Below are 20,505 nucleotides of genomic sequence, written 5' to 3' on the forward strand. Positions count from 1 at the left end.
ATGTGATGAATTGTCATTTTTTTGGGTGGACCATAAAATAGTTTTCTCTTTCAAATAAACTTAAATTAACTCTAAAGTTAATGGGCTTGTTAAAAGTTGGAAACATTCTTAAAAGTGGTGGGGGGGATTTTATTTTAAGTTTACCAAAAAAAAGTTGATGGAGTTGTTAAGTTTTAGTTTAAAAATAACCAAAGCTTTTTCACCCCCTGGAAGTTGTTGGAAGCTGTTGTATCCAATCCCATCAAAAATTCTAATTTATGGAGAGTTTTCAACTCAACTGAGCTGAAACTTGGATTGGTTTCCATACATAGGTCTCAGTATTTAAAAGTGCAAGCCAGCCTGGTTTGCACCTTCTGTAGAACCCCTAGGTGGCTCTAAAGTGTGACACCAAATAATTTCCGTGAGCTCAGAAGGGGACAGCATCTGCCTTTAGGCATGACAGTTCAGCCAACTCTGGGTGCCCTTGAGGGTTTCTCTTTCAATCCCAGAAATGCTGATAACTCAGCTGGGCTGGGGCAGGATTTGGCGTGATAGGCCGGCTCTGAATCCCTTCCTAAGAGACCAAGAGAGGAAGTGATGGAATTGGTTGGTCCCATTTCTACTCCGTGCTGATTCTCAGGGTTCTCATGGCTTCCCTAAGAGCCACCTGAACTGCTCGGGGGTGAAAAATCCTCTGTATTGAAGCGCCAAGCTGCCTGCGGCAGTGCATGATGGACATTTTTTTTTTTTCTTTTTAAAACACACCAACAAAAAAATGTATTTGTAGATTGTGATAAAATGTAAATAACTGAATTTTCAACCATGGTTTGAAGTCAGCTTTCAGGGCATTATGTCTTGTTTTGATGAAAAGAGATCACTCTATACCCCCCTTTTTAAAGGAAAATTATCGCAAGAGAATCAGGATGTGTAAAGCTAACATGCATCGCAAAAAACCAAAGGTAACCTAAATGTCTGATTTTAATAGCACATATTTCTCTTTTACATAAACTGTGACAGCAACTTGCATAAACAATTCTTTAGCTGTTAATTTTAATGTTAAAACTTTGCAAAACTTGTTTAATAAAAATAGCTGTAAAAAGAAAAACCATATGTTGCCGCATAAATTAGCCATAACTCTTAATAATCCTGCCCATCACAAGTGAACTGTAACGTAACCTGGGCACAAAGTCTGACATCTTAAATGACACGTTGTAAAATTTCAATGACTGTAGATTAGACCTCCTGCTGCACCCCAAAAGCTTTCTGCTCAGCTGTTTAAAACTGTGTAAGGATGAGTCCCTGTAGGTCCCCATATTGATATTCACAATGAAACTTTACTTAAAATTTCTTAAAAGTTGCATGTTTCTCCTGTAATGTGTAAACTGCATGCAGGATCTCTTTATCTTTTATTTTGTATGTCTTTAAAACTTCCTCTTCAAAAGACTGATCTGTTATTTCTCCATTTTCAGGTGACTGAAAACTCCTGAGGCATTTCCTGGACTAGAATGGGTAGTGAAGACCCATATCAGGTATGTTAAGGTGGCTTTCTATTAGGAACAGGGGCCTTTTATCATAACTGTAAAACAGTTATGCTAGGAGGTGGCCTATAAGGTGGTCAATGGGTTAATCTTTTTTGTGGTCATTTGTACCTTATTTGTGACATGACCACACTTACATGTCCATACTGAATTACATCTAATGGTTGATAAGGCCAGACAATATCAACTGAGATCTGTCGAATCCCACTCTGTTTATCCTGTTAATAACCTGATGAGGTGGTGGTCCACTTGGAGTTCATTGGTTGCAAGCAACAAAGTGGCTAATGTAAATAAAAAAGACTTTATTAGAAAGGTGTTAGGGGCTCGACGTTCAGTGTGAAGGCTAAAAAATCTGGTGTGGGAACTGTAGTGGCTGCAGGGAACTGGGACAACAGTGGTAGACCACAGGAACTATCTTGAAACAAGGACTGGCTCCTTGGGCACAACTCAAACTATCGGGTCTCTTTCTGCCTCTACTCAAGATTCAGGTTTTAGAGAGGGAATACGAGACTGGATTAGCTGAGTCACATGTGTAAGAAACAACCAACTCCTCAAAAGGCTGTTGGGGAGTTATTAGGAAAGGGAAATGGATGCTGGGCAGCCCGGAAACAATTGTCCAGTAATATCCATATTTTACAGAAGTAACTTAGACCTAATGAAGTTAAGTAACTTCCCAGGGTTCCATAATTAGTATGGCTAGTACTCAAGCTCAAGATTTGTGTTGCCAAAACCTGTCATCCTAACCCTATATTATACTGTCCTTCATCTAGGGAAAGGGTATTTCTCATACTTAGGAGATCCTTCATAGGGATAATTGTGGTATAGAAGAAAGGACGTGGAGTTTGACTCCCTGGTTTGTGTAGTTGGGGGCTGTGACAACAGTGAGCTTTCCTGTTAATTGAAGCCATGAAGCAACTAACTGGCTGATTTTTTCTCTGCTCTGAGGCGTCAGGATTAGGATGACGTTGAGGAGAAAGGCCTAACTAGGTAAGCCCGAGGCACATAGATCCTTTCACAGTGAAATTTGGCTTCTTGGAATTTCTTTTTCTTCTAAGCCTGCCTCTCAGTCTCTGAGAGATCTGGAAGCTTTAAGGAAGGGCATATGTACTGAACAAGATCCTGAGCACCTGGCAAGACCTAAGTTTGCTGTTGGTCACATGAATGGCTAGGAAATTGAGCGGGGGGAATCCCTGAACACAGAGAATTTAGTCTCAACTCTTCCTAGGGTAGTCTGAAGAAGAAAAATGGATTACAAGTTTGGGGATACCTTTCATTTGGACTGTGAACTGTGCCTGGAAAGGCAGGTTCTGTTTGTGGACCCAGGCCTGCTGGTGTTCTGCCTGTTCTGGACATGTAGCTTCGCCCATTGATCCAAGTATTTTCTGTAAAATTCTATCACTCACACTCTTCCTCCTCCTCCTCCTCCTCCTCCTCTTCCTCCTCTTCTTCTTCCTCTTCCTCTTCCTCTTCCCCTTCCCCTTCCCCTTCTCCTTCTCCTTCTTCTTCTTCTTTCTTCTTTTTCTTCTTTCTTCTTCTCTTCTTCTTCTTTTTCCCCTCTGTGGCCCAGGCTGCAATCTACTCGGCTCACTGCTGCCCGCGCCACGGACTACCTGGGACTGCCGCCGCGCGCCACCGCTGCCGGCTTTTTCTCCTTTGCCTGCAGGCGCGCGTCCGCCATGTTGCCCACGCTGGTCGCCAGCTCCTGACGCCGAGTGCTCTGCCCGCCTCAGCCTCCCGAGGTACTGGGACTGCAGACGGAGTCTTGCTCACCCGGTGCTCGGTGTTGCCCGTCTGGGAAGTGAGGAGCACCTCTGCCCGGCCGCCCCGTCTGGGAAATGAGGAGAGCCTCTCCCCGGCCACCCACCGTCTGGGAAGTGAGGAGCACCTCTGCCCGGCCGCCCTGTCTGGGAAGTGAGGAGCGCCTCTGCCCGGCCGCCCTGTCTGGGGTGTGAGGAGCGTCTCTGCCCGGCCACCCACCGTCTGGGAAGTGAGGAGCGCCTCTGCCCAGCCGCCCCGTCCGGGAGGAAGTGAGGAGCGCCTCTGCCCGGCCGCCCTGTCTGGGGTGTGAGGAGCGCCTCTGCCCGGCCACCCACCGTCTGGGAAGTGAGGAGCGCCTCTGCCCGGCCGCCCCGTCTGGGAAGTGAGGAGCGCCTCTGCCCGGCCACCCATCGTCTGGGAAGTGAGGAGCGCCTCTGCCCAGCCGCCCCGTCCGGGAGGAAGTGAGGAGCGCCTCTGCCCGGCGTGGCGTGGTCTGGGCTCGCGGCAGCCTCCGCCTCCCAGCCGCCTGCCTTGGCCTACCAGGGTGCTGGGATTGCAGCCCCTGCCCGGCCACTGCCCCGTCTGGGAGGTGGGGAGCGTCTCTGCCCGGCCGCCCATCGTCTGGGAGGTGAGGAGCGCCTCTGCCTGGCCACCCATCGTCTGGGAGGTGAGGAGCGCTTCTGCCCGGCCACCCATCGTCTGGGAAGTGAGGAGCGCCTCTGCCCGGCCACCCCGTCTGGGAAGTGAGGAGCGCCTCTGCCCGGCCGCCCCGTCTGGGAAGAAGTGAGGAGCGCCTCTGCCCGGCCGCCCCATCCGGGAAGAAGTGAGGAGCGCCTCTGCCCTGCCGCCCTGTCCGGGAAGAAGTGAGGAGCCCCTCTGTCCGGCCGCCCCGTCTGGGAAGTGAGGAGCGCCTCTGCCGGCCACCCATCGTCTGGGAAGTGAGGAGCGCCTCTGCCCGGGCGCCCCGTCTGGGAAGTGAGGAGCGCCTCTGCCCGGCCACCCACCATCTAGGAAGTGAGGAGCGCCTCTGCCCGGCCGCCCCATCTGGGAAGTGAGGAGCGCCTCTGCCCGGCCGCCCCGTCTGGGAAGTGAGGAGCACCTCTGCCCGGCCACCCACCATCTGCGAAGTGAGGAGCGCCTCTGCCCGGCCACCCACCGTCTGCGAAGTGAGGAGCGCCTCTGCCCGGCCACCCACCGTCTGCGAAGTGAGGAGCGCCTCTGCCCGGCCGCCCCGTCTGGGAAGTGAGGAGCGCCTCTGCCCGGCCACCCACCGTCTGGGAAGTGAGGAGCGTCTCTGCCCAGCCGCCCCGTCTGGGAAGTGAGGAGCGCCTCTGCCCGGCCACCCACCATCTGGGAAGTGAGGAGCGCCTCTGCCCGGCCGCCCCGTCTGGGAAGTGAGGAGCGCCTCTGCCCGGCCGCCCCGTCTGGGAAGTGAGGAGCGCCTCTGCCCGGCCTCCCATCGTCTGGGAAGTGAGGAGCGCCTCTGCCCGGCCACCCATCGTCTGGGAAGTGAGGGGCGCCTCTGCCCGACCACTTATCGTCTGGGAAGAAGTGAGGAGCGTCTCTGCCTGGCCGCCCCGTCTGGGAAGTGAGGAGCGCCTCTGCCCGGCCGCCCCGTGTCTGGGAAGAAGTGAGGAGCTCCTCTGCCTGGCCACTCCGTCTGGGAGGTCTACCACGGAGGCCAGAAGCAATGTGGGGGCTGGACATGGTGGCTCACGCCTGTGGTCCCGGCACTCTGGGGGACGAGGCGGGTTGATCACTTTGGGCTAGGAGTTCGAGACCAGTCTGGCCAACTTCGCGAAACATGAAAAATACAACAGACAAACCAACCAACCAACTCAGTGACAACAAAACAGGTCTACCCTGGAGTCATACTCTAATTTTTTCTATTTTCCTCCCTTTCTGATCCTTTATCCCACTTTCTTTTTCTTCCTCTTCCTACTCCCTCTTCTTTGTCAAATAGAGGATTGAGTTATTATCACTGATCCATATAAAGTCCCTCTCTCATTTATTTTAACTCCCACCCCCCATTTCTATTCCCCGACTTCCCATGTGTAACCTTCCTAATATGTTTGATACGCATCTTTTTGTTTGTATGTATTTTTAGAAAATGTTTATTGTTTTGTGTGCAAAAAAAAATTAATTAAAAAAAAAAATCTGACATAGTTAGCCAGAAAAAAAAAAAAAAAAAATTCTATCACTCACTACCTGTGAACTTTATTTATTTATTTTAAGGTGGAGTCTCACTCTGTTGCCCAGGCTGCAGTGCAGTGGTGTGATTTCAGCTCACTGCAACCTCCGCCTCCCGGGTTCAAGTGATTCCCCTGCCTCAGCCTCCCGAGTAGCTGGGATTATAGGCGCACACTGCCACGCCTGGATAATTTATGTATTTTTAGTAGAGATGTGGTTTCACCATGTTGGCCAGGCTAGTCTTGAACTCCTGACTTCAAGTGATCCGCCCACCTCAGCCTCCAAAAGTGCTAGGATCACAGGCGTGAGCCACTGCGCCCGGCCAACCTGTGAACTTTTATTACCATTCTGTAAGCTTTAGAGACAGACAAGATTGGGGGTATCTGTCCTGGCTCTGCTTCATGTGAGCCTTTGTCACCTTAGTCAGAAACAAAACCCTTTCAGTGCCTCATTTATCATCAAATGAAGTTGATGATAATACCTGACATTTATCACTGTGCATCATAGTATCCTAACAGAGGTAATGAGTATCTCATTTGGTCTCTTTCTACCTTTGTTTCTGTTTTGAGGAAAAATTCACATAGCATAAGATTTACAATTTTAAAGTGTACAGTGCAGTAGTTTTTAGTATATTTATACTGTGCAACCATTTCCACTATTTAATTCCAGAATATTCCCATCACTCTAAAAAGAAATCTTATATCTGCTAATAGTCACTCCCAACTCCCCTCTCTCCCCAGCTGTTGGCAGCCACTACTCTTTCTGTGGGTTTGCTTATTCTGAACATTCCATATAAATGGAATCATATAATATATGCTTTTTGGAATTGGCTTCTTTGACTTTACATAGTGTTTGGTTCATCCAGGTTATAGCATGTAACATAGTACTTCATACTAGTCATAGGAAACATTACTTAGAAAAGCAGCCCATTTCATTAGAGACGGCTCTAAGTATTTTCTCTCTCACTTTGAATGAGACCTGTACCTCAGTAATTTAAACTGAATCTGCTTTGGACCCCTGAAGCAATATCCTTTCAGGTATTTGAAGATCATTTTCATTACTGTGCCTTTCCCATCTCTCAAAATTTTCTTGGCTGCGCACAGCAGCTCATGCCTGTAATCCCAATGCCTGGGGAGGCTGAGTTGGGACGATCACTTGAGGCCAAGAGTTCAAGACGAGCCTGGACAACATAGCAGACTCTGTCTCTACAAGAAGTTAGCTGGGCATTAGCTGGGCATGATGGCTTGCATCTCTTATCCTAGCTACTCAGGAGGCAGGGGCAGGAGGATCACTTGAGTCGAGGAGTTCGAGCTTACAGTATGCTATGATCACAACACTGTACTCCAGCCCGGGTAGAAAGTTTTTAAAATACGATTGGTCCCAATAAAATACATTTGCTGCATGCCAGATGTGGCCTTTAGCCTACCAGTTTGCAGCCTGTGGTTAGCTTCTGTTAGTATAAATTAAAGGTCATGTTAGCATTTTTAAGTGATTCTTTTTGGACAGACACAACTGGCAAAGAAGTCTAGAGTTTTGGCAGAATTTTAAAACAACAACTTTATTGAGATATAATTCACATACCATACTGTTCTCTCACTTAAAGTGTACAATTCAGTGGTTTTTAGTATATACACAGAGTTGTTCAGTCATCACTAGGGCCGATTTGAAATGTCTTTATCATCCCAAAAAGAAACCCCATGCCTTTTATCTGTCTTCCACCAATCTATTTGTCCCCTCCAGCCATAGGCTACCACTCTGCTTTCTGTCTCTATAGACTTGCCTATCGTGGACATGCACTAAAGATGACAAAAGTTTAGCCTCCAGAAGGCTAAGTCCAAGGGTTTAGCCAGTCACGGAAGACCACTTACTGTACAGAAAGTGGTCTTCCGTGACTGGCTTCCTTTTTTTTTTGAGACAGAGTCTTGCTCTGTCTCTCAGGCTGGAGTGCCGTGGTGTGATCTCAGCTCACTGCAACTGCAACCTCCGCCTCCCAGGTTCAAGCGATTCTCCTGCCTTCCTGAGTAGGGATTATAGGTACACGCCTCCATGCCCGGCTAATTTTTGTATTTTTGGTAGAGGTGGGGTTTCGCCGTGTCGGCCAGGCTGGTCTCGAACTGGTGACTTCAGGTGATCCGCCTACCTTGGCCTCCCAATGTTTGGGATTACAGACGTGAGCCATCACGCTCAGCCGACTGGCCTCCTTTCACTTAGGATGTTTTCAAGGTTCATCCATGTTGTAGCATGTATCAGTACTTTGTTCTTTTTTTTTTTACTGTTAAATGCGATTTCACTATATGCATATACTACATTTCATTTATTCATTGATCCATTGACAGGCATTTGGATTGTTTCTACTTTTTGGCTATTATGAATAATACTGCTTTGAACATTTGTGTATAAAATTTTGTGTGGACATGTTTTCAGTTTCTTGGGTATATACCTAGAAAAATTTCTGGGTTCTGGGTCATACGGTGACTCTAATTTTTGTTTGTTTGTTTGTTTGTTTGTTTGAGATAGAGTCTCACTCTGTTGCCCAGGCTGGAGTGCAGTGGCGCGATCTCAGCTCACTGCGACCTCTGCCTCCCGGGTTCAAGTGATTCTCCTGCCTCAGCCTCCCAAGCAGCTGGGAATATAGGCACGTGCCACCACACTCGGCTAATTTTTTGTGTTTTTAGTAGAGACGGGGTTTCACCGTGTTAGCCAGGATGGTCTCGATCTCCTGACCTCATGATCCACCTGCCTCAGCCTCCCAAAGTGCTAGGATTACAGGCATGAGCCTGTTGAATTTTTTTAGGAACTGCCAAATTGTTTTCTGCAGAGCCTGTACCATTCCTAACAGCAATGTATGAGGGTTCCAAATGCTCCATATCCTCACCAACATTTCCTTTATTATAGCTGTCATTAGTGGGTGTGAAGTGGTACCTCACTGTGGTTTTGATTTGCATTTCCCTAATGACTAATGTCATTGAGCATATTTTCATGTGCTTGTTAGCCAGTTATATATCTTCTGTGGAAAAATGTCTATGTAAATACTTTGCCCACTTTTAAATGGGATAATTTGTCTTTCTATTAGTGAGTTGTAAGTTCTTTATATATTCTGGACGCCAAACCCTTGTCAGATGTATGATTTGCAAATATTTTCTCCCATTCAGTGGGCCGTCTTTTTGCTTTCTTTAAATCAACAAAATTTTACATTTTGATGAAGTCCAATTTATCTGTTTTTTTTTCTTTTTTGTCATAGGTAATAAACTAGTGTCTCATTCAAGGTCAGGATTGTACCTGTTTGTTTCTTTCTCAGTTTTTTAGTTTTAGTTCTTTTTGTTTGTTTGTTTGTTTGTTTTTTGGAGACAGAGTCTGACTCTGTCCCCCAGGCTGGAGTACAGTGGTATGATCTCAGTTCACTGCAACCTCCAGTTCCCGGGGTCAAGCAGTTCTCATGCTTCACCCTCCCAAGTAGCTGGTACTACAGGTGCGTGCCACCATGCCTGGATAATTTTTTGTATTTTTTAGTAGAGGCAAGGTTTCACCATGTTGGCCAGGCCAGGCTGGTCTTGAACCCCTGAGCTCAGGCAGTCCACCCACCTCGGCCTCCCAAAGTGCTACGATTATAAGTGTGAGCCACCACACCCAGCTTTAATTCTTGCATTTAAGTCTATGATTCATTTTATGTTAACTTTTGTGTGTGTGGTCTGGGGTGGGGGTTCAAATTATTATTATTTTTTTTTTTTTTTTTTTTGAGACAGAGTCTCACTCTGTCACCCAGGCTGAAGTGCAGTGGCTCAATCTCGGCTCATTGCAACCTCTGACTCCCAGGTTCAAGCAATTCTCCCTGCCTCAGCCTCCCAAGTAGCTGGGATTACAGGCACCCACCACCATGCCCAGCTAATTTTTGTATTTTTAGTAGAGACGGGGTTTTGCCATGTTGGCTAGGCTGGTGTAGAACTCCTGACCTCAGGTGATCCGCCCACCTCGGCCTCCCAAAGTGCTGGGATTACAGGCGTGAGCCACCGCGCTCAGCCCAAATTCATTCTTTTACATGTGGATATCCCATTGTCCCGGCACCATTTGTTGAAAAGACTATTCTTTCTTCATTGAATGGTCTTGTCGCCCTTATCAAAAATCAGTTAACCACAGATGTATGTAGGTCTACTGCCTTTTGAAGTAGTTATTACCTAAAGTTATTAGTACAATTTCTGGCAGTAGCTGTTCAATAATACATAATAGCTGATCAGATTATTTTTACATCACTGAGAGTTTGTAAGTGATAGAGCTAGGATTTGATCCCAAGTATGAGTGACTACAAAGCATGCCTTTATGTCTGTATTATACTGCAGGCTGCTAAAGTGGAAATGAGGCTGGTCTAGCTGCCATGCCTGGTCACAGGTGGTTTTCCAGAGGTTCAGAGGCTGCGCTCCAGCATGCCCATCTCCCACCATCAACTTCCTCCCTTCCTAGCCCTCTCTTCCCCCACCACAGTTTCCATAGAGTCTGCAGGGTGGACACTTGGCAGAGACAGTTACTATTGGGGGAATATTCTGACCTTTTCTTACCTACGGATACAGGCTTAGGGTTTGTCCCACCTTTATACTCTCTTCCACCAAAGCCCACCTCCTGTCCCAGGCTAAGAATGAAGTTAGAGATGCATTAACACCTGCCAGGACTTTATGGCCACCAAAGATGTGGATTAGAGTGTGTTAGGCAACACATGGGCTCGCTGTCTTCTTGATACTTTCCTGTACTTTGTATGACCCTACAGAGGCTGCTCTTTACTGGCAGTACTACTAGTAAGTAGTCATGTTCATTTTTTTCCCTCATTTCATTCTCAGTGTATGCCATGCACTGATCTTGACCACATTTAAAAGAAGAAAGTGAGATAGGGAAAATAGGCAGCTTTGCTTGGCTAAAGGAGAAGAGCTCAATTTGAATGCCTACTGTGTGTCCCTATTTTTATAGATTAGGCAACTGATACTGGAAGAGGTGAGGTATTTTACCATGGTTGCATAGCACATTAGGACAGGGTGCATATCAACATTTTTGTACAGCAAAGTCCATTCTCTGTGCTGAAAGCTTGCTGCTTCTGTAATTCCAAATTTCATTGACCCTAAGAGACTGCTTATTGTAAGTTGTGTCTTTAAGTGCTGGAAAGAAAGAAAGAAAAAGAAAGAGAGGGAGAGAGAGGAGAGAGAGAAGAGAAGAGAGAGAGAGAAAGAAAGAAAAAGAAAGAGAAAGAAAAGAAAAGAAAGAAGAGGAAAAAAAAAAAGCTGCCAATTAATAATTGCTGACATAGTGGTTTCTTTTTTTTTTTTTTGAGACAGAGTCTCGTTCCGTTGCCCAGGCTGGAGTGCAGTGGGGCGATCTCAGCTCACTGCAAGCTCCACCTCTCGGGTTCACGCCATTCTCCTGCCTCAGCCTCCTGGAGTAGCTGGGACTACAGGCGCCTGCCACCACGTCCAGCTAATTTTTTGTATTTTTAGTAGAGATGGGGTTTCACTGTGTTAGCCAGGATGGTCTCAATCTCCTGACCTCGTGATCCGCCCACCTCGGCCTCCCAAAGTGCTGGGATTACAGGCGTGAGCGACCGCGCCCAGCCGAGTGGTTTCTTTTCACGTCAAATACAAGATTCATCCTGAAAAAAAAGTCATGTTATTACTGCGTTTTGTGAATTCAGACATGTATTGACTATTTACTCTGTGCCATGTAGTTTTCTCCACCAGTGAGGTAGATGTTATTATCCCATTTTTACACATGATGAAACTGAGACCAGAAAATTTTAAACAGGCCAGGCTTGGTGGCTCACCCCGTAACCCTAAGGCAGGAGTATCACTTGAGTCCAGGAGTTCGGGACTAGCCTGGGCAACATAGTGAGACTCCCATCTCTACAAAAAAAAAAAAAAAAAAAAAAAAAAAAGCTAGATGTGGTGGTGCACGCCTGTAGTCCCAGCTACTTGAAAGGCTGAGTCAGGAAGATCTCTTGAGCCCAGGAGGTCAAGGCTGCAGTGAGTCATGATCATGACACTATCCTCCAGCCTGGGTGACAGTGAGACTCTTGTCTCAAAAAATAGTAATATATCTATAAAATAATAAATTAAAAAATAGTTGCAATAGTGTATCATCATGTTCTCTTGCAGAACTGAATACCCGGGAGCCTGGAGGAGCTGCCTAAGAAAGGCTTAGGGAGTGCCAGAGAAAGGTGATAGCATTTAAGTTACATCTTAAAGGATAACCAAAATTTGCCAGGTGGACAGATGGATAGCTTAGCATAATAACACTTATTATAGCTTTAAGCAGACTAATTTAATTAATTAATTAATTACAGGTGGGGTCTTGCTTTGCCACCCAGGCTGGAGTGCGGTGGTATGATCATAGCTCGCTGCAGCCTTGAACTCCTGGGCTCAAGCTGTCCTGCCTCAGCCTCCGAAGTAGCTAGGGCTACAGGCATGGGCCACCATGCCCACTTGACTTTTCTTTTTTTTATAGAAACAGGTCTCTATGTTGCCCAAGCTGGACTCAAATTCCTGGCCTCAAGCACCTTCCCAGAGTGGTAAGGATTACAGGTATGAGCCACCATACCCCGCGTAAGCAGACTACTTTCAAATTCTGCCTCAGTTTCAAGTCTCAATTTCATCATTTGTAAAACGGGGATAACATCATTTACTTTGCGACACTGTTGGGAAGATCGAGTGAGCTAACGCATATAAAACATTCAACAGGCTGGGCGCAGTGGCTCACACATGTAATCCTAGCACTTTGGGAGGCTGAGGTGGGCGGATCACTTGAAGTCAGGAGTTCGAGACCAGCCTGACCAACATGGAGAAACTCCGTCTCTACTAAAAATACAAAAAATTAGCCGGGCGTGGTGGCGCATGCCTGTAATCCCAGCTACTCGGGAGGCTGAGGCAGGAGAATCGCTTGTACCCAGGAGGCGGAGGTTGCAGTGAGCCAAGATCGCACCATTGCACACAACAAAAGCAAAACTCCATCTCAAAGAAAACATTTAACATGACACACAGTAAGCACTCAAAATATTAGCTATAAATAGAGATTGGAAGAATACGTTAGTGCTGATTTTGGAAGCTACATATTAGTCAAGGGGTTTGGACTTTATTCTAAAGTTTGAGCTATTTAATGCCTTAAGCCTGAGAGTGACTTACATCACATCTGTTTACCAGTGTACCGGCAAGGTAGGGAAAATAAGGGAAGGAGGCCGGGCGCGGTGGCTCACACTTGTAATCCCAGCACTTTGGGAGGCCGAGGCGGGCGGATCACAAGGTCAGGAGATCGAGACCACGGTGAAACCCCGTCTCTACTAAAAAATACAAAAAATTAGCCGGGCATGGTGGCGGGCGCCTGTAGTCCCAGCTACTCGGAGAGGCTGAGGCAGGAGAATGGCGTGAACCCGGGAGGCGGAGCTTGCAGTGAGCCGAGATTGCGCCACTGCACTCCAGCCTGGGCGACAGAGCGAGACTCCGTCTCAAAAAAAAAAAAAAAGAAAAAGAAAAGAAGGGAAGGAAGCCTTCTATAAAGTGGTGCTACTCCTTTGTGGGAAAGTGAAGGGGATGTTCTCCCCTTGTTGTCCTCCCACCTTCCCTCCTGCCTGAAGGCCTTTTAATTCCTGCCTTTTTCAGAAAGGAGACTCATCTCTCCTGTCCGGTACTTGGGTTGTTTGAGGATGAGATGTCTGGACTGCCTTATGTTATGGGAATCTCCTCATGTCGTATTCCTTTCACCCACCCTGCGAAATGGAAACCAAAACTCTCTGAGTGTCCACTAATAGAAACTTTGCTCTTAACGGATTGTTAAGCAAGGCTTTGCTCACCACTAGAAGTCCTCAATGGATGAGGTCCCTGCCTCCATTTTAAGCTCTTAATTATGTTCTAACTCTGTGCTGAGAGTATCATATACAGCAAGCTTGTCCAGCCTATGGCCCAGGACGGCTTTGAATGTGGCCTAACACAAATTCATAAACTTTCTTAAAAGATTATGAGATTTTTCTGTGGTTTTTTTTTTTTAAGCTCATCGGCTGTCGTTCGTGTATGTTATGTGTGCCCCAAGACAGTTATTCCAATGTGGCCTAGGGAAGCCAAAAGATGGGACACCCTAGAATTATACAGTATCTCATTTAATTCTCACAAACAGCCGGGCGCCGTGGCTCAAGCCTGTAATCCCAGCACTTTGGGAGGCCGAGGAGGGCGGATCTCGAGGTCAGGAGATCGAGACCATCCTGGCTAACACGGTGAAACCCCGTCTCTACTAAAAATACAACAAAAATTAGCCGGGCGTGTTGGCCGGGCGCCTGTAGTCCCAGCTACTCGGGAGGCTGAGGCAGGAGAATGGCGTGAACCCGGGAGGCGGAGCTTGCAGTGAGCCGAGACCGCGCCACTGCACTCCAGCCTGGGGGACAGAGAAAGACTCCGTCTCTAAATAAATAAATAAATAAATAAATAAATAAATAAAATAAAATAAAATAAATTCTCACAACCCTGTGAAGCAATGATCATCCATGGTATACAGACTGAGAAATGTATGTCTAAAAGTTAGGATAACCACAGAGTCTAAGAGATGGCGTTTAGACTGAAGTCTTTATGCTCCTCCTTAGCTGCCTGCTGGTCTCCTCTGTACCTAGGGTGGCCACATGATCAGCTTACACTGAAGCAGTTCCTGGCTTTGATGTATAGGACTGGTACCCCTGGCTTGGTTTGCAGATTCCTGAAGTTTAAAAACTTGGATCCTGGGCCGGGTGCGGTGGCTCACGCCTGTAATCCCAGCACTTTGGGAAGCCAAGGCGGGCGGATCATGAGGTCAGGAGTTTGAGACCAGCCTGGCCAACATGGTGAAACCCCGCCTCTACTAAAAATATAAAAATTAGCCGGACGTGGTGGCGTGCATCTGTAATCCCAGCTACTTGGGAGGCTGAGGCAGGGGAATTGCTTGAACCTGAGAGGTGGAGGTTGCAGTGAGCCACGATCGCACCATTGCACTCCAGCCTGGGCGACAAGAATAGGACTCCGTCTCCAAAGAAAGAAGAGTTGGACCCTTACGAGCCCTCCCCTCTTCTCTTCAGACCCACATGTACCTCCTGCTCCCCAGATTAATAGTCATTGCATGTTTAAAGCTAGCAAGCATCTGATGAATATTTAATAGCATCGAGCAGACAGGCTGGAAACAGCTGTCTGAGACAGCAGCTGCTTAGGGGGAGGGGAGGAAGTGCACAACACTGCCTTAACTACCCGTTCTTTTGTTTCCTGGCCTAGAAAATAGGTCTGGCTCTTCAGGGCCCCTTAGGAGCACAAGCCTATGGGGGCACTGCACCCTAGTCCTATTGTAGCCTGATTGCTGCTCTTGGCTCCTAAGGAGGCTGCATTCAAGCAGGAGACTCAACCTTTTTTGCGAGGTAATGGGGAAGAATGTTCACGGACCTCTAGAGTCCGTTTTCCAGTCCCAGGGCTGGAGGTCTTCTACCCTATTGTGTATTCTGGCTCTGAAGCTGAGGATGCAGTCTCATCTAGTGTTCTGCAAACTGCAGCGCTCTCTGTTTTTTTGTTTGTTTGTTTGTTTTGAATGTACTTTCTGCTTTCGTATACAGCTCTCTCTTCTAAAAGGAGAGAGACGTGTATCTGAAAGGGATGTGAATTTCATAGCCATGCTGCTAAGGTTTAGCTTCTTGGCATTCCTTGATCACAGATTCACTAGCCTCTCACCAGTGACTGTACTTCTCATTCCTAGCCTGTACTGTGGTGATTGTCTTTGCGTCTCAGGCAGGGAATGGGCCGGTAGGAGTTCTCATGTACACAAGCTAACCCCATCCTTAGACCTTGGGGAGCTTCTTGCTTCAAGGAGGCCTTGTCACTTTCAGGGCAAATTGGGGGTGGGGGGGGCGGTATTGTCCAGGGACTCCTTAAAAAAGACAGCTTAGTTGAGATGTTTCCAGATAGAGTGTGAGGCACAGCCAGTCTAATCAGCCCAGATTAATCAGCTAAATAGGGCACCTTGCCAGAAATTTGGGTACTATTTCTGATCTTTCTAATATTGCATTAAGATGCCTGAATTGGCTGTTCCCTTGTCAACCTCTGGTGCCCACCTCAGGGTAGCCAGTCTTTTTCTTCTAGGCACTGTGATGTGTGTGAAAACTTGAGATAGAAGAGTTTGGGTTCAGATACAGGGCTCATTATTCCCAGGGGTCTTCTCACTCCAGCAGTTTTCATGGTTCCTATTCATGGCCTAGCTTTAGGTATAAGATGGTTGCTCCTCAGGTCTCAGGCTCTCTGGGGTTGGAATGTAGCAAACAAATTCTGCATCTGCCTTTGAGAAAGAGAAATATCTTATGCTCTGATGTGATTCTTTTTAAGCTTCTCTCTAGAAATCAGTACAAATGTCTCCTTTCATTCTTTTTAAAAATACATTCACTATTATACATTAGAACACCTACGTGCTAGACACTGGGGATCCAGTGGCTGGTGAACAATATAAAATGATCCCTGGCTTCATGGAGCTTATAGTCTATTTGTGGAAACAGACACTAAACAGATAATCTCATAAATCACATAAATAATTTCAATGGTGTAAAGTTCTACAAAGAAAAGAACAGGGTGCAGTGAGGGTATACAACCTAATACTGTGGTTTTCCTTGAGGAAATGATGTTTAAGCCAACATCTAAAGGAAGACTTAGCTAGGCAGAGGGCTTGGGGAAAGGGCATAGAGCAGCACATTATAGGCAGAGGATAGGACTGAAGCAAGTTGAAGCCAAGGTAAGAATCTGGACCTTTTTTATTTTTATTTTTGAGACAGAGTCTTGTTCTGTCATCCAGGCTGGAGCACATATCAGTGTGATGGCTCATTACACCCTCGACTTTCCAGGCTCAAGTGATCCTCCACCTCAGCCTCCCAAGTAACTGGGACTATAGATAGGCAGGTGGCTAATTTTTTCTATTTTTTGTAGAGACAAGATCTCAATCTGTTGCCCAGGCTGGTTTCGAACTCCTGGGCAAAATTGGTCTTCTTGTGTTAACCTCCCAAAGTGTTGGGATTTACAGGTGTTAGCCACCACACCTAGCTGGACCTTATTCTTTTTTTTTTTTTTTTTTTTTTTTTTAAGAGATGAGGTCGGCCGGGCATGGTGTCTTAACGCCTGTAATCCCAGCACTTTGGGAGGCTGAGGCGGGCAGATCACGAGGTCAGGAGTTCGAGACCATCCTGGCTAACACAGTGAAACCCCGTCTTTACTAAAAATACAAAAAATTAGCTGGGCGTGGTGGTGGGCGCCTGTAGTCCCAGCTACTCGGGAGCCTGAGGCAGGAGAATGGCGTGAACCCAGGAGGCGGAGCTTGCAGTGACCTGAGATCACGCCACTGCACTCCAGCCTGGGCAACAGAGTGAGACTCCGTCTCAGAAAAAAAAAGAGAGAGAGATGGGGTCTCAGGGGCCGGGTGCGGTGGCTCACACCTGTAATCCCAGCACTTTGGGAGGCCGAGGCGGGCGGATCACCTGAGGTCAGGGGTTCAAGACCAGCCTGGCCAACATGGTGAAACCCCGCGTCTACTAAAAATACAAAAAATTATCTGAGTGTGGTGGCGGGCGCCTGTAATCTCAGCTACTTAGGAGGCTGAGGCAGGAGAATTGCTTGAACCCGGGAGGCGGAGGTAGCAGTGAGCCGAGATCGCACCACTGTACTCCAGACTAGGCAATAAGAGTGAAACTGTCTCAAAAAAAAAAAAAAAGAAACAACAGATGGGATCTCACTGCAGTGATCATAGCTCACTGCAGCTTCTACCTCCTGGGCTCAAGCCATCCTCTCACCTCAGCCTCCAGAGTAGCTGGGACTGTAGGCATGGGCCACTGCGCCCAGCTTATTTTTTAATTTTTTGTAGAGACAAGGTATTACTATGTTGCCCAGGCTGGTCTTGAACTTCTGGCCTCAAGCAATCCTCCCACCTCAGCATCCCAAAGTGCTACGATTACAGGTGTGAGCCACTGCACCTGGCTGACCTTAAAAAAGCAAAGTTTATCATAGAGTTTTGGTTTCCAATTCACAGGGTAGGTGAAAGGAATAGGATATGAGGAGAGTCCCTTAACACATAGCAGTCCTAACATCCTACTGAAGACAACTTGAATGGGAGGAGGGGGGTGTGGAAAATGAAATTATTCCGTGTCTGATTTTTAAACTTGCTGATGAGTGGAGAATGGTTATGGGGACCTGTTAAGAAACTTGCTAGTCTAGGCAAGAAATAGGAAAGGTCTAGCCGAGCATGGTAGCACGTGCCTGTAATCCCAGCTACTCGGGAGGTGGAGGCAGGAGGATCGCTTGAGCCCAGGAAGCAGAGGAAGCAGAGGTTGCAGTGAATTGAGATCATGCCACTGCACTGCAGCCTGAGTGACAGAGTGAGACTGTCTCAACAACAACAAAAAAGGTCTATAGTAGAGTAATATTGCAAACAGAGAGAAGTCAATGAATTCAAGAACTTTTGCCAGGCACAGTGGCTCATGCCTGTAATAATCCTAGCACTTTGGGAGACCGAGGTGGGCGGATCACCTGAGGTCGGGAGTTTGAGACCAGCCTAGCCACCATGGTGAAACTCCGTCTCTACTAAAAATACAAAAATTAGCTAGGCATGGTGGCATGTGCCTGTAATCCCAGCTACTTGGGAGCCTGAGGGAAGAGAATCACTGGAACCCAGAAGGCGGAGGCTGCAGTACTGGAGCTAAGATCGCGCCCCTGCACTCCAGCCTGAGCGACAGAGTGAGACTCTGTCTCAAAAAAAAAAACAAACAAAAAACAAACTTTTAGGCGATAGAATGAACATATTAAGGCTCCAGGTTACTGACTGGAACAACTAGGGAGATGGTAGTGCCATTTAAAAGATGGGAAGCACTGGCCAGGCATGGTGGCTCACACCTATAATCCCAGCACTTTGGCAAGCCATTAAGAGGATCCCAGGAGTTTGAGACCAGTCTGAGCAACATACGGAGACAAAAATGTAAAAATTAGCCAGGGATGTTGGCGTGTGTCTGTGATCGTATTTGGAGGCTGAGGTTGGAGGATCACTTTAGCCCAGGAGATCAAGGCTGAAGTGAGCCATGATGTTGCCACTGTACTCCAGTCTGAGTGACAAAGCAAGACCCTTTCTTTAAAAAAAAAAAAAAAAGAAGAAAAAGAAAAAGGAGCATTGCTATAGGTTTTAGCCTGAGATCAAGCCCCTTCCCTGTGCCGCTGATTTAAGATGTGTCTCCTCTAGTCCACCCTGAGTATTTGGTGCTGGGATGAATCGAATCCTTCATAACATCCATCGCCCCTTGAGCCTAACATTGAGTTACCAATAACAGTGATAATAAGATGCCTATTTTCTGATTTCCATTCTTCAAAAGACTTTAAAGATTTTTGTTCATCTTTTTCGCATTTCTAGGACAGCAGAAAGCATTTTTCCCTTTGTTTATAGAGGCTTCAAAGCTTGGATAGGCCCCCCAAAGGTTTTGTTGATTCTTCCCTGGATCACTCAGCTGAGGTATGGCCAAGGACAGGAGATATTGAGTGTTGAGACTTCATTTTCATTGCCTGACAGGCAGTAAAAAGAGAATTCATAGGCTGTGGACTTCTGTTTTCTACCCATCTGTGTACCCAAGAAACTTGTGTACTGAATGAAACAAGTAGAGTTGTGCTGTGGGATGGGGCAATTGTGAGGGAAGCAGCCTGGTCAGGTGGGAGGCTGGGAAGCCCCCTAATAGGGGAGCTTTCTTAATTTTCTACCTTGTGTCTTTGCAGCTATCAGAGGACTCCTGAAACCTGGAGAGCTACCTGCTGTATAAAGGCTGGCCTGAGGGCATTTGCTGAACACAGAGAAACCCAGGAGAGGAGATCAGCAGTTTTCTTTCCCTCTACTTGATCTGTCAGATTTACCCACAGAAAGCCAGTCAGGATCCCTTAAGAGTCTTTAGGCCCAGAATGGAGTCCTCAGGGCTGCAGGGGACTGTGGTGCTAACAGTTAAACTGTTCAAGACTTTAAAGAGTTGAAGGAGACTAATGGGTATCCCTAGCGTGGCCTCCTAGATGGGAATGAACTGGCAACTCCTACTGTGCCATTCCCAGTCTGTGTGCTTCCCTTTAGCCTCCCGTAGAATTGGCTGAAACACCCTACCACCGTTTTCTGTTTCCCCACTACCACACCTGTGTTACGGGTGTCAGGCTGTGAGTCCTTGAAGCCTTCCAGAGGGCTCCCAAGGGAGGGTGATCACCACCCCTCCATAAAAGGCTGAGGAAAGCCAAGTGAGAAGATTCAATTAATTTGGGCAAGTTATTTAACATCTGAACCTGTTCTTTCTCTTCATTGTTTATTACTTACCTTGTCCAAAAAGGTCATAAACGGTAGGGCTTTTTCTGTTCCACTTCTGTACTATATTTCTCTCCAACAAGTATCTGCCCCTGAGGAGCTCAATAAAGGTTTGGTCAAGTGATGAATGGTCCCACTCTGGTAGCTTCTATCAGCTTTGGGAGAGAGCCAAAGCCCCCCTGTCTAGCTCTCACTTTCCTTCCAGCTATACTAGGCCAGCTATTTGTTCTGCCATTTTCTCTTGAAGGATTGGAAAGTCAGCCTTTGATAGGCTTCTGGTTTCCTCTGGCCTATTTCTAGGTTGATTTATTCTCAGCTTCCTGAGAGGCTAGGGACCTCTGATAGTGTACTCTTCCCTAATGCCTTCTGGTTATTTATCCTAACAAAGGAACAAGGGGAAGGACTGAGTTTAGGGAGATAATAGAGCTTATCTGCATTTTAACTGTGCCTGGGGCATTCTAGTGAGCTTGGATTCATCCTTAGCAGGAACAGAAGTATCATGGAAAGGGGTTCCTTAAAGTCAGTTGATTTACACTGGGCAAGCTGTTTAATCTCTGAGCCTGTTTCTGTCTTCATTGTTGATTACTGTAAATAACAGCTAATAATTTACGGATTTCTTAGTATGTACCAGGAAAATGAGAAAAACTGAGACTCAAGGAGGATAACAAATTTGCCTATGGTTAGAAAAAGACTTCATGGTCTGTACTATCAGACTTCATGG

General features: G+C 46.8%; 1 long non-coding RNA gene across 2 annotated transcripts; it reads left to right on the forward strand.

Moving 5' to 3' along the window:
- Window positions 1-301: 301 nt before the first annotated feature.
- LOC115837531 lies at window positions 302-19,912 on the forward strand. 2 transcript variants are annotated; one of them, XR_004032544.1, is made up of 2 exons: window positions 302-1,508; window positions 19,220-19,912. It is a non-coding gene; the product is annotated as an uncharacterized LOC115837531 (long non-coding RNA). The 2 variants fall into 2 exon arrangements; XR_004032545.1 differs by lacking the exon at window positions 302-1,508 and adding an exon at window positions 14,732-14,856.
- The last annotated feature ends 593 nt before the right edge of the window (window positions 19,913-20,505 follow it).

This window comes from Nomascus leucogenys, chromosome 12 (genome assembly GCF_006542625.1).
Source record: "Nomascus leucogenys isolate Asia chromosome 12, Asia_NLE_v1, whole genome shotgun sequence".
Taxonomy (NCBI): domain Eukaryota; kingdom Metazoa; phylum Chordata; class Mammalia; order Primates; family Hylobatidae; genus Nomascus; species Nomascus leucogenys.